The sequence below is a fragment of the Benincasa hispida genome, chromosome 10 (assembly GCF_027475165.1).
Source record: "Benincasa hispida cultivar pf3 chromosome 10, pf3_genome.v1.1, whole genome shotgun sequence".
NCBI classification, from domain to species: domain Eukaryota; kingdom Viridiplantae; phylum Streptophyta; class Magnoliopsida; order Cucurbitales; family Cucurbitaceae; genus Benincasa; species Benincasa hispida.
In genome coordinates, this window is record NC_143487.1 from 31,099,617 (window position 1) to 31,113,904 (window position 14,288).

The following is a 14,288-nucleotide window of genomic DNA, read 5'->3' on the forward strand; positions in this document are numbered from 1 at the left end:
ACCAACAACCTATCAACCATCCCAATCCTCCAATCGCCCATAATGCCAAATCTGTAACAAGTTCAACCATACAGCACTGTCCTACTAAACATCGACAATCCAAAATATAAAACCATTCAACATCTTCAAGCTCATTTTGCTCAAGTAACACCAACCCCACCTCAGCCGCTATCCTACATTACTACTCCCCTTGCCCCAACAACAAATCACTCCGATGAAGGCTGGTATATGGATTCCGGAGCCACTCATCACATGACCCCTGACCTGTTGAACATCCAACAGCCTGTCCCTTACTATGGTGGCGAACAAGTTGTTGTGGGAAATGGTAAGTCCCTTCCCATCTCTCACACTGGTTCTTCTTCTTTCCTTTCATCTACATCGCATACTCCAATTCACCTTCACTCTGTTCTTCACACACCTTCAATATCTCGAAATCTAATTAGCATCGATCGTTTATATTATGATAATAATGCTTACGTCGAATTTTTTCATGACTCATTTGTTGTGAAAGATCTTCAAACCAAGAGTCCACTCCTCCGGGGCACACTTGATCGTGGCCTATACAAGCTCTCTGTCAATCCATCGGCTACACGATCTGTCCATTCCTCATCTCATCCAACTGCCTTCATCTCAGCGCTCACATATTTCTCTTTGTGGCACCGTCGCCTAGGACATCCCTCTCCCCTAGTAGTTCATTCTGTGTTGTCCAAATGCAAACTAAAGTACAAAAATAAGTCAAATGTATCAGTTTGTGAACATTGTCAAATAGCCAAGAGCCATCGTTTACCTTTTCAAGTGTCTAACTCTCGTCCACCCTCTCCCTTTGACTTAGTGTATGTCGATGTATGGGGTCCTTCCCCGATCAATTTAATAAATGAAGATAGATATTTCGTACTTTTTATCGATGCTTTCTCTCGTTTCACTTGGATCTATACAATGAAAACTAAATATGAAGTTCTACCCTGTTTTCTTAAGTTTCAAGCTATGACTTTGTATCAATTTTTCATCACTATTAAATCGATCCAAACTGATGGAGGATGGGAGTTCAAAGCTCTCTCTCATATACTAGACAAACTTGGCATAATTCATCGTGTTTCTTGTCCTTACACACCCCAACAAAACGGCACTATCGAACAAAAGAATAGACATGTCGTTGAAGTTGGTCTAGCCATGTTTGCTCACTTTTCTATTCCACATAGCTTCTGGCCTTTCGCTTTCCATACCGCTATCTACCTTATCAATCGTCTACCTACACCTCTCCTTGATAATAAGTTCCCCTATGAAACTTTGTACTCCAAACTTCCTGATTACCAACTCCTAAAAATCTTCGGCTGCACCTGTTTCCCTTTCCTTCGACCGTTCAATGACAATAAACTCCAATATAGATCTCATCCGTGCGTGTTCTTAGGCTATTCTTCCTTGCATAAAAGATATCTTTGCCTTCATCGCACAACCGGTCGAATTTATGTCCTTAAGCATGTCATCTTCAATGAAACTGCTTTCCCTTTCCTTGATAACCATCCATCAATCGCTTCTCCCTCACATTCTTCCTCTCAAGTTCTTTCCTTTCCTATTCCAGTTAGCCCTTCTCCCCTACATCAGATCCCTGCCGATTCCGACAGCAACGATGTTCATCACCATCATTCTCCTCACCTACCTCCCTCTATACCAACCCCTACCTCTCATCCCACACATGCATCTATACCTATCAACCAACCCCCTCCCCACCTTTCCCAATAACCTGAACCATCAATCGATCCACCAGCCCTCATTGTTTCCTTTCCTTTACCACCACTTACCTCTACTCTTCCAACTCCCCCTGCTTCCCCACACCCCAACTCCACCACCTCAGAACCAACACCATCCCTACCCCTTACAACCAATAACCACCCCATGATTACACGGTCTAATATGGGAATTTTCAAACCAAAGGCTTGGCTGTCCGAGGTTACTGACTTGGAAAAAACAGAACCACGATCTTACAAGGAAGCTCTTCTTCATCCAAGCTGGAAATAAGTAATGCTTGAGGAGTATGAAGCACTCATCAGAAATAATACATGGTCTCTCACAGCTCTGCTCTAGGATCGCAAAGTTATTGGCAACAAATGGGTGTTCAGACTCAAACAAACTCCATCTGGTGAGATTGCTCGTTACAAGGCACGTTTGGTTGCTCAAGGCTTCAACCAAGACTATGGCATCGATTATTTTGAGACCTTCAGTTCAGTAGTCAAGCCTACTACCATTTAACTTGTTCTGTCAATTGCTCTATCCCAAGACTGGATCATTTGACAACTTGACGTACACAATGCCTTCCTCAATGGTGATCTATCTAGGGAAGTATACATCAAGCAATCACTTGGTTTCATCAGTGATAAACACCTTGATCATGTATTACTGCTACATAAGGCACTATATGGCCTCAAGCAAAGCCCTCGCGCATGGTTCTCCAAGCTCAGCACCTGCTTGACACAATGGGGCTTTCTAATGCAAAGTCTGATACATTCATATTCATTTTCGCAACTCACATACTTTAATTATTTTTCTTATCTATGTTGATGATATTATTGTTACTGGAAATAGCCCTGCCATTATTCAACACTTCATCACTTGCTTGAATACTCAGTTTGCACTTAAAGATCTCGGTGATCTATCTTTTTTCCTTGGCATTCAGGTGCTTCGCTCTTCAGATCATCTACACTTGTCTTAGTCCAAGTACATTCATAGTATTCTTGAACTTGCACAACTCACTGACTGCAAGCCAATTCACTCTCCAATGACTGTTGGCATCTCATTGTCCCTTACTGATGGATAATTGCTGGACAACCCCTCTAAATATGGAAGCCTAGTTGGTGCTCTTCAATATTGTATGCTGATCAGACCAGACATTAGCTTCAGTGTCAATAAGCTCTGTCAGTTCATGCACACCCCAACCACTTCACATCTTCAAACAGCAAAACGGCTCCTTCAATACCTCAAAGGCACGACCAATCATGGTATTTTTCTAACAAAGTCCCCTGTTTTGGCTTTGACTTGCTACACAGATGCCGATTGGGCCAGCTGCCCGGATGACAGGTGAAGCACGAGTGGATTCTGTGTCTTCCTTGGTTTAATCCTCATTTCATGGAGCTCCTCTAAGTAAAAGGTCGTCTCTCAATCTAGTGCCGAATTAGAATATCGTGGTTTGTCCAATGCTGTCGCTGAGGTTTTATGGATCCAATCAATTCTTACTGAACTTGGTGTCAATAACATCTCCACCCCCTGCTGCTTTGTGACAATCTCAACGCCACTTACATGGCCGCCAATCCTGTGCCTCACAACCAGATAAAACATCTTGAGATTGATCTTCACTTTCTCAGAGAAAAGGTTGCCTCCAAATAGCTTTCAGTTCGATTCCTTCCCTCTGAGGATCAGTTAGCCGACATCATGACAAAAGCCTTACTGAGTCCTCTTTATCTCAGTTTGAAAACCAAGCTCACAGTCGCGACAACTCCTCGTTCACTTGCGGGGGGATGATAAATGAGTGCAACGTTACTGAAGAAAAATAACATAGTTTTATTCATTTTTCTGCATTTTTCCTCTTCTACTTCAGGTTCCATTATTTAGTGGTTAAACATGTATTTTCTCTTTCATGGTTGTTATTGTAGACCATTAACATTCTGTCATGTGGCTTTTCTTATGCTAATAAATATCATTACACGACGAGTGATACAGGTCGTGAAGGCCGATTGTCTTAATCAATTCTCTCTATCATTTATGCTCTCTACCAATCGTATAGTGAATTTCTTCTATCGTCTAAATCCTATCGTGTACTCTCATTCGTGTACACTTCAACCCAATCGTCCACCTTCTGTCACCTACACGATCAACCTAATCATGCAGTCTCCTACCCATCGTCTACATGCTTACCTCTATCGTGTAGACGCTTGTCCTATCGTTTACCTTTTTCCCAACGATCGTCTAGCCTTTTTCTCAACGATCGTTTAGCCTTTTTCCCAACAATCGTTTAGCCTTTTTCCCAACAATCGTTTAGCCTTTTTCCCAACAATCGTTTAGCCTTCACCTCTCAACGATCGTTTAGTCTTTGACAACGATTGTTCAGCTACCCTTTCGTCTTCTTCCTTACACATTATACAAATAAATAATTGATATACTAAGCAAATAAAAATAAAAACTTGAATGACATAATTTATAGATAATAAATTATTAATATACGCTATCATAGGACACTAGAGAAAAAAACGATGTATGTAAATTGAAGGTAAAAAATGGGTGCATGGAAGTAGACTGGAATACCATGGTTTCTTAATAAAATGGATATAGTGGAAAAAAATCACACCCGAAGTATAATGAAATAAACTTAAAAAAAGAATAAACAAATAAAAACGTAAATGGGCCATGAAAGGAAGAGAGAGTGACAAGAGTGAGATCGGATATAAGAAGAGAGGAAACATAGGAAGTGAGAGGGTGGAGAAGCTAATAGAATTGTTAGATGAGAATTACTGTGCACATGTTAAAAGAAGTGAAAATGGAAGATGATATATTAGTGGGTCAAACAGTGATATATATAGATTATATCAACTCTTCACATACGATATTTAGCCTCCAAATAGGCCAATAATAACGATTTTCTCACTTCAGGAAAAAAAAATGAAATTCATATTAGAAAAAAACACTCTAAACTAAAAGTTAAAATAGAAAGTTGAAAAGATATTTTAACCAAACATGACACATGAGATTTTATAAAGCAAAAATGAGTGGTTGAATAATAATGAGATGTCCAATCATAATCAGTCGAGTGGGCTCTCAATTTATTGCAGAATCAATTCAATAATTTATTCATTCATACACCAATATCTTGCTCGGCTACCAATTTAAATGTACTCTCCTTCTCCATTTCCCACGTGTAATTTCTTTATAAATAAATTGTCAACTTTAGAAGAGTTTTTTTTTCCCCTTTTTTTACTTGAACTTTAAAAGAGTATTAAGCCTTGAAATTCTATTTTAGATTCTAAAATTATTTAAACACTTGTTTTGGTCTCTTAATTAATTTAGAGAGTTCTTTCATTATTCTTTTTTTTTTTCTTTTTTGTTCTACTATAGTGGAAAATTAATCATCTAACTTTAAAGTAATAATCGTATTTCATCTCTACATCAACTAATTTAATATATATTTTATTCATAGAGATATTTATTATTCAAAAACATATATTTTCACTATTTTTTTTCAATTCAGTAAGAGAGTATGGAGATTCGAACATTGGTTGAAGGTATATCTCGTTTAATTTGCTCATTTTGGTCATCTTCATTCAAATTTGGAGATTAAAATAACATATTGAGAATAATTATATTTTAAATGCAATTAGCAATAGTTTAATTAAATCATAAGTTTTCGAATTTTCGCATCTAGGTCTATTTGTTCTTTCAAATTTAAAAAGTATCTAATAAGTTCTTAAACAATGTCATGTCCAATACATCCTTTCAATTTTAATATTGTGTTAAATAGGTCATTAATACGTTCATCCTCTTGTTTAAAATTCACTGACCTACTAGACACTGAAACCCCATTTGATAATAGTCATGTTTTCAATTTTTTAAGAACTTAAAACAAGAAAATGATGGGTAACAATTTTTTTAGGGTTTATTATTTCTTGTTTCTTGAAAAGAAGACACAAAAATAAAAACTTATTTGATAACTATTTTTAGTTTCTTGTTTTTTCCTTATTTCTTTTATATTTTATCTTTTTAAGTTTAAATATAATTTAGTTGTATAATAATACAAAAATACGTAATATCTATCCTAATTAAAGAAAATATCAAAAGCCTACATTATCTAATGCAAACCAATCTCAATATGCAAAATTAACAAAAATAATAAAAATGTTTCTATCTTTCAAGTTTTGCTAAAATTTTAATTTACAATATTTTTTCTCACTCAACGACTTTGTCTTAAATTATGTCAATAAAAATAGTAAACTATACAAATTGTAAAATTTAAATTCAAAACTAAAATTCAAAATTTAAATAATTCAATTGCCATAAAATTTATTAACATTTAACTGCTTCAACTAAGATGTGAATCCCCATCTTGGGGTTCAAATGGAGGAGTGTCGCCCATGAGACAAATAGCCAACTGTGCTATACATTCATTTCCACGAGTGTAATATTTAAACCTAAATTCTATATTCCCCATTTTTATACATACACACCACCACCAATAACAATAATAATAATATTTTTTTCAAAATTGACATGTGCCAAATTTTAATTGGCTCGACTACATCAAAGTATTTTTCTTTTCATAAATACAAAAGTAAACTGACCCTTTGTTTAGAAATGTTTTTTAGATCAAGAAACAATCAATGAAAAAGGCGGTCAAACAAATTGTTTCTTGAAGAATGAAAAATGAAAAAAAGAAACAAGAACGTTGTTAAACAAATCCCAAATTGAAGTTTTGAATCCTATAAGACATAAAATTGAATTTTATATTTAACCTACAAGTCATTATTAATTTTTTTAATATAATTGAGATGTATTAAACATAAAATTGAAAATTTAGGGATGCCTAAGATGCTTTTTAAATTTCAAGAACTTTTAAGACACAAACGGTAACATCCCGAGTTCCAAGAAAATTTTAGTTAATTATCTCAACTTATTGAGTCTTAGTTTTCTTTAATTTTTGGAATTTAGGGTCAAATTGAGATAATTGAAAATTTTTATTGGTTAATGTGAATTCATTTGAGTAGAGATTTGAATTAATTACCTTGAAAATATTGGTTTTATCTCCTTTTAATTTTAGATTTTTTTTTTTGAGCTATAATTGAATTAATTGGAAAAGATAATTGGATTATTTGGATAAAAGATTTTTTTTTTTTTGGTTTAAATTTAATGAAAGATTTGGAATTTTTTGTTTGATTTGGTGAAGATCTTGAGGTTTTAAGGAGGAAAAAGAAAAAAGATTAAATATGTATATATAAATATATCGAGGAGATGGAAAATGGCTTTTAAAATATATTTATATTTGTGAAATTATGATTTTAATGGAGTGGAAATAAAATAGTTTTTTAATTTTACAGAGCCTCGAAATTCGTGGAAAGAAGGAAAAAGGGGGTAAAAAGTAAAAATATTTTCCCCCTTATTCCTCTTGAGCGTGCGTGAACCAAACCCCCCCCTTCCTCCCCCGTGTCTCCCTCTCGATTTTCAGCCTCAGATCAACGCTGCCACTTTCTTCTTCTTCTCTGGCCGCCGCTCGTCCTCCGATCAACGTCCACAGTAGTTGCCGCACCCCGACCTTCCGGACGCTAACGCCGATCTCGCTCGCCTCCGTCCACAGTGTCTAGCGCCACCGGTGAGCGCCGATTTTTCTCTCTTCTTCAGATCTGACGACGCCAGACCGCCCTCAAGCCGCTGCCTTATTCTAGCCGCGCCGCCGTTCTGATCGACGCCCAGCCTCAGATTTCGCCGCTGTGCGTCTGCTGGTCTCCGCTGTCAAGTTCTCCAAACATGACTTCGTTGGAATCTTGAGTTTTTGGTAAGATTTTTGGGGATTTGTTGCTTTTTCTTGAATGGATCTTGAATATCCATTAAGTTCGCATTGAAACTGGTTTTACCCACATTATTTTGGTTTTAGATGCAAGTTTTGAGAGGAGTTGAGGTATTAGTCCACATGGTGTGACACCGGTTTCAACAAGATTTTGATAAGTTTTGGGGTTTTTATTGACATGATGTTTGAACCAACACACCTTGGATAAGGATATTTGGAATTGTCTGAAATTAATTTGGCAATATTTAGATAATTTGGTGGATGGAATTGGGCTCTAAAGTTAATTAAAATTTTGGTTTTATGTTGTAGGGGTTGGATCAAGTTTTTCATAGAATTTCCTTTGCTTGAATTTAATTAAGGTAAGTGTCTTAGTACTGGTTCGCCTTCAAACTAATTATCCCAACTACATGACAATGCTTGGACTGTTTTGACCGCAATGTCATGATAAGATGGCTAAGAGCATTCTAGTAAGTTTTTCTTGAGTTAAGTGACTATGTTTGTGATAAATGATTATATGTGGACTAACGCATGCTAAGTTTCTATGGTGATTGTTAGCTTTTTTATTCGAGCAAGTGTACACTTTACAACTGTTTGTATGTTCCTTCGAGATTCACACCCATGACTGTTTATGTGCACATTTATGATTGTTTGTGTACCTTCGAGTACATACTTGTGACTGATGTGTGCTCCCTCATTATTGCACCTACAACTAATATGTGTACCTTCGAGATACACCTACAATTGTTTTGTGTACCTTCGAGTTACATGCATTTGACTGATATGTGTTCCCTTGGGATCACATTTATGACTGATATGTGACTCTTTGGGATCACCACGACTGATATGCTATGATTATACACCGATGCCTAGATAGAATGGTTAACATGTTACTTAGAGGGCCCACTAGTGGGTACTTAATAAGTATAAAAATACTCATAATTTATTCCTTCATGTTTTCCAGGTAATGATAGGAATAGGCTAGTGAGTGATAGATGGCACTCATGACAGAGCCATATGAGGACAATAGAAATTGTTTCTGCTCAGTCTATGTCTCTAGTTATTTAAATGTTTTGAAATTTGGTTTTAACGATAGATAGAATATTTTATTGTTTTGAATGTTTTCTTTGCAAATGTTTTTAAGGGACCCCAAATGAACATTTATCTATTTGTTCATTTGTTGATTTAATAAATTGATTCGAAACTGTCATCTCTACCTCCATAGAGTTATGCTTAAATGGTCAAAATGGTTTGAATGTAAGTGTGTGAGTATGAGTAATGACCCTTGTCACAGTACTTGTAAGGTTGGGTCATTACACAAACTAATAATTGTATTAATTTGAACTATGAATTTTTGTGGGTGATTGATTTACACACTTCATTATGTTTCGTTTGGGAAAACCTCGTGTGAAACTTATAATTGTATCCAATATTATACATCTAAATTGTCATAAATGAATCAATTTAGTGTCTTAGTAAGAGTTTCTTTTTAGAATTGTCAATGCATTTACTTAATTGTCTATCTTAGAAAATCGACATTTGAAGAAGTTTACACGCAGTTGAAAATCAATATATGGATGATTTTCAAAGGTAATCATAATGAAAGAATCTAAATTGATTGGATTTATGAAAATTTAGAAGTTTAATTGACTCAAATTATAAGTTTTACACAATATTGGCCGAACGAAATTTGGAGAAGGGTATAAACTAATTTGATATTTGTCTTAATTTTTTCTTTTAGTTTGACATAGAGATAAAGATATTTGAACCTCATTCCTTTTAGTCATGGGTACATATTGTATGTCACACTAGGGGTTTTGGGGCACCAACTTGAGTTGGATTAAGTTGGTTAAAATAACCAACTCATTATTTTACCCATCAACTTGAGTTGAGTTGATTAAAACTATCAACTTTTTCTCTCTCAAATGTTTCCAATGACTCTATCAAAAGGTAACTAACTCTAACAACAACCACTCTTGACGACTATTGTCACCTTACTTGGAAGACAATCATCATCCAACGACCTCCGACGCCCAACTTCGATGATCAACTCAAACATCCACATTTGACGATCACTTCAACTATCAAATACAACATCCATCTTTAACCTCCAACTCCAGCAACCAACTTCATTAATCATCACCAATGAACTAATTCTAACAACCAGTTCATCAAGTACTAAAAAGACAAAATAAAAAAAGCTCAGTTAGTGAAAGTGTTTTTAAAATACAAATTTGAAATTATAACTTCGTAGTGTTTTATAGACTTCTTTTATAATAATTTGACATTAATAGAACTATTTCGATTATATAGTAAACCAAACAAACTTATGTATAAAAACATTTGTGAGAAAATGTAACCATACACAACACACTTTTATAAAAAAGAATGTTTAAATTTAAATGAATTTTTAAAAAATATTTTTCAAGACAATTCAAAGATGTCATCGTTTAAAAATAACTCATATTAAATAAATAAACACTCCAAACACAAGTTTCTGAACCTTGATTAAAATACTTTGCACTCTATACATAGGCTAATATAACCCCACATACTAACAATGAATTATTTCAACCAACTATGCGCCAGAAAAGAAAAAAAAACGAAGATTTGTTCATTAGATTTTGTATGATGTTATCATTCGAACCAACAACTTTATGCGGTGTTATCTTTAATGTATCAGTTTAATTGGGTGTTTTGGTACAGGTTTTGGTCCTTTTTTATCTTTAATTTTCTATCATAAATCGAAAGCTGAACCAACAATTTATTTATTATTATTTAATTATAATAGAAGGAAGCTATTAAAAATTATTCTCAAATTAGTTGGTTAGGCACTTCATTTTTAAATTTCATATAAATTTCACATTTTTTTGGGTTAGGTTTAATAGGGGATATGAATTCTGTTTTATGTTTTATTTTTTTTTTAAAAAAAAAAAATAGTGAATCTGAGTATGTCATATGTGTTTTTTTTAATTAATTGTTAGATGTTATATAATTAAATTCTTCTTGAGCTTTTGGGTCAATCGGTAATTTACCACAACTAAGGTGAGTATTAGATGATATATAATTAAGGGCTTTCTATACATATAACTTAATTATGTAGATCTAATTACAAAATTGAACTCCCTATTTTTTTTCTTTCATGACTAGTCTAATGGATGAAATATTACACAAAAATCTAGCCCAAATGTCTATATCACCCTCCACGAATTTCAAACATTTTGAAAAATAATAATAAGAAAAAAGAGTGATAAGAAAAGACACATGTGGAAAAAAGTTTCGTATTCACATACCTTAAATGATTTAGTTTCGTATTCACATACCTTAAATGATTTTTTTCCATATTCATATAGAACAAAATAGAATTTCAAACGTTTTAAAAAGTAATAATGAGAAAAAAAAATAGAAATAAGAGAAGACACGTATGGAGGAAAAAAACTACCATATTCACAAGTCTAACACTTTTTAATAACTTGCACATAAAAGTCCGGTAGCTTATAGTACATAGTATATATGAATTTTATTTGTACAATTTGTTTTCAATTTCAAATATATATGGGTATATTTCAAATAATCAGAGGATGTCATCTATCTTAGTATAATATACATGTGTATATATGATAAAGTATGTGGAATATATATATCAATAGAAACAAGACTAACATTAAATATGAGATATATATTATACAAAATATTAAATTTGTATTTGTTGTAAATACATTTGGAATAAATCTCATACATATTTGAAATGACATTGCATATATTTGAAATAAACATTATATATATATATATATATATATAAATAATATAAAAGTGAATGAATAAAATAATATTTATTAAATAATAATCCAAAACGGAAAAAAAAAAAAAAACAAACTTAACCAAAAGTATTTCTAAACTGAAGGGATAAATACCATATAAGTGAAAGAACAAAATAATATTCATTAAATAATACCCCACAGTAATTACAATATACAGTATTAATTGATGATATGGATTTTTTAATATTTAATTTAATTTCCGATTGAATTTTAATTAATGTTAAATCGTAAGAATTTTAAAACTTTAATAAGAGAGAGAATGATTATTAAGGTTATATCTTGTCCAAAAATATGGGGAAAATATAGAAATGAAATATATTACAACTTTAGGATATTTGTTAAATTTCGTTTGTGAACTAGATTAAATCTTCAAAACTTTCTATAACTAAATTCGCATTCATCTATCAGTTCAAGTTTTTGGGTCAATTAGTGATTTAAGATTATTAACAGACATTAACTCTAAAGATAAAAAAAGAACATCTAGTAAAAAATGGAAGTTAAAATTGTGTGAGTGTTGTAACTTATGGACCAAATTGAAACAAAATTCATATATAAAGGTAAAATTATAACAGTTTAACCTAATAATTAAATTAAAACCAAACTCAAAACTCAAGAACTAAATGTGTAACATTTTGAAATCTAAGGACCAAATGAAAATTATAATCAAAATTTGGAAATAAAAAATATATATTTTCCCATTGATTTTATATTGTTTCTTATATTACGTAGTATCTTTTTCTTTTCTTTCCTCCAAAATGATGAACAACACAAAATCTTTATAAGCATTATCCTTTTCTTTCCTCCAAAATTGTTCACTGATGATCACATGAGACCATTTAGAATTATTGTTTCAAATCTCAAGATTAACATGCCATTTTTGAAATCATAGAGATTAAATAGATATCAATTTCAAATCTTAAGGACCAAAAATGTATTTTATTCATATTAACAAACCCTTCAAATAAGTAGATTAATTTCATTATTTAGTTTTCTAAATTGAAGAACTAGGAGGCCATTTGATAAACAATTGGTTTTTTTGTTTTTTTGTTTTTTTTTGATTTTTTAGTTTTCTAAAAATATGTATGTTTGATTGAAAATTCAAGTTTCTATTTTCGAATTTTAAAAACGTTTTCAGAATTATTTATCACCCCTAATGCGGATAGTTAATTCGTAAACGCATTCGCGGGTTGTTTGATATTTAGGCATCAACAATGATCCTTTTGCAGGTTCACCTACGGAAACCTTGTTACGACTTCTCCCTCATCTAAATGATAAGTTTTAGTGGATTTCCTACAACGTTGTAGCCAGTGAACTGCCCACGTCGCTGTGATCCAAATACTTCATCGGGCCATTCAATTGGTAGGAGCGACAGCCGCTGTGTGCAAAGAGTAGGGACGTAGTTAGAATTGTGTTGGGTCGATGCCTTAAATCTTGTGGATCTTGTAGTTGTAATTATATTATACAAATAATTTATTTATCAAATAAAGAGGTATTTTATTTATCATTTAGTTGCATTTATCCACGAAAACCAATAAACTAAGATGCAATGTTATTTTTTAAACCTTAAACATGTATGTAGAGACATACAGGTGAATAATGTTTTAGTGATAATCTAAACGGTCTGTAATAGATGGATAAGGCTGGATACCTTATCCTGGTGACACTATGAATATAGCTTGCTTTGTAGTTATTACAATTGTTGTAAAGTGCTACAAGTGATTTGGTCCTGATCATTCATGTGTAGACATGTGAGTAGGGGTGTTCTATGCAAAGAGTTTGTATAAGACTAGACCATGAAATGTATAGTCTCTATATAAAGCTGTTGATAAATGATATTTGCATTTTTTTCTGGATAACCATAGGTGACTTGATCTGAATCCTAAGTGAGTTGTGAACTCTTGCATGAAGGCGGTTCTTTGAGGGGTTTGGCTGATTCTGAGGCTTAAACAATGTGGTACTTTACCCTCTCCTGGCCTGAGAAGGGTTTGGTCATAGTTGGACTATGACTTTTTATGAGAGGGATTAATGGTACTTAAAGGAGTTAGATGTAACTATAAGGGGCAAAACGGTAATTTTTGGTCCAGCTGTACTTACGAACAATTTGTGAAGGGTCAACGAACTGTGGTTTGGTTATATGCAATGGACACAAAAATACATCTATAGTGTGAAGAGTACGTTATCAATCTTTAGCAGAATGAATGACAATTAATGGAAGTTTATTAATTTAATCAAAGAGTTTGGTTAATTAATCGAGTACCATTGGAGCTTCAAACTATATGTACATATGGTCCCCTCGTTAGCTCAATTAGGATAAAAATAATAATCGAATTAATTCGAATTAATTTAAACTGTTCAAATTAATAAAGAGAATGATTTAAAATTATATGAGATATAATTTGAGAGAAAATAAAAAACTTAATATGAATTTGATTTATATTAAATAATTGAGAGAATTTGTTTTTGTAGTATTAAATTAAAGTATATAAATAAATTAAATAAAAATTGATTTTATTTGATTACATTGCTTTTTAATTACATAAAATAGGTTGTTAATTAACTTACATATTTATTAAATGAAAATTAGTTTTATTTAATTATATATATTTTTTAATTACATAAACCTTTCATTTTTTTTTTCAAATAACTTATAAACCTTTCATTTTCTTGAATAAATTCTCTCATTATTATTTAGAATATGAAAAGAAATGTTCTTTCATCTTCCACTTACACTATTATAAATACTTCAAAATGTGTTGAAATTGTAAGGTGTTGAAAATATTAAAGTTGTTGAAGGTTTTGAAAAAGTATTTTTTCTCTCAAAACAAAACCATTCCTCTCCAAATTATTCAAAAAAGCACACAAACTCTCTACGGTTCTTCTCCGAGAATACCAAGGTCTCCAGTGGTGATGTCTGTTGTTTTTGAACACTT

At 32.6% G+C, this 14,288-nt stretch overlaps 1 long non-coding RNA gene across 1 annotated transcript; it reads left to right on the forward strand.

The window, feature by feature from the left end:
* Window positions 1-6,604: 6,604 nt before the first annotated feature.
* On the forward strand, window positions 6,605-8,105 carry LOC120087792 (uncharacterized). The gene is made up of 2 exons (XR_005484683.2): window positions 6,605-7,528; window positions 7,850-8,105. It is a non-coding gene; the product is annotated as an uncharacterized LOC120087792 (long non-coding RNA).
* Window positions 8,106-14,288: the final 6,183 nt, after the last annotated feature.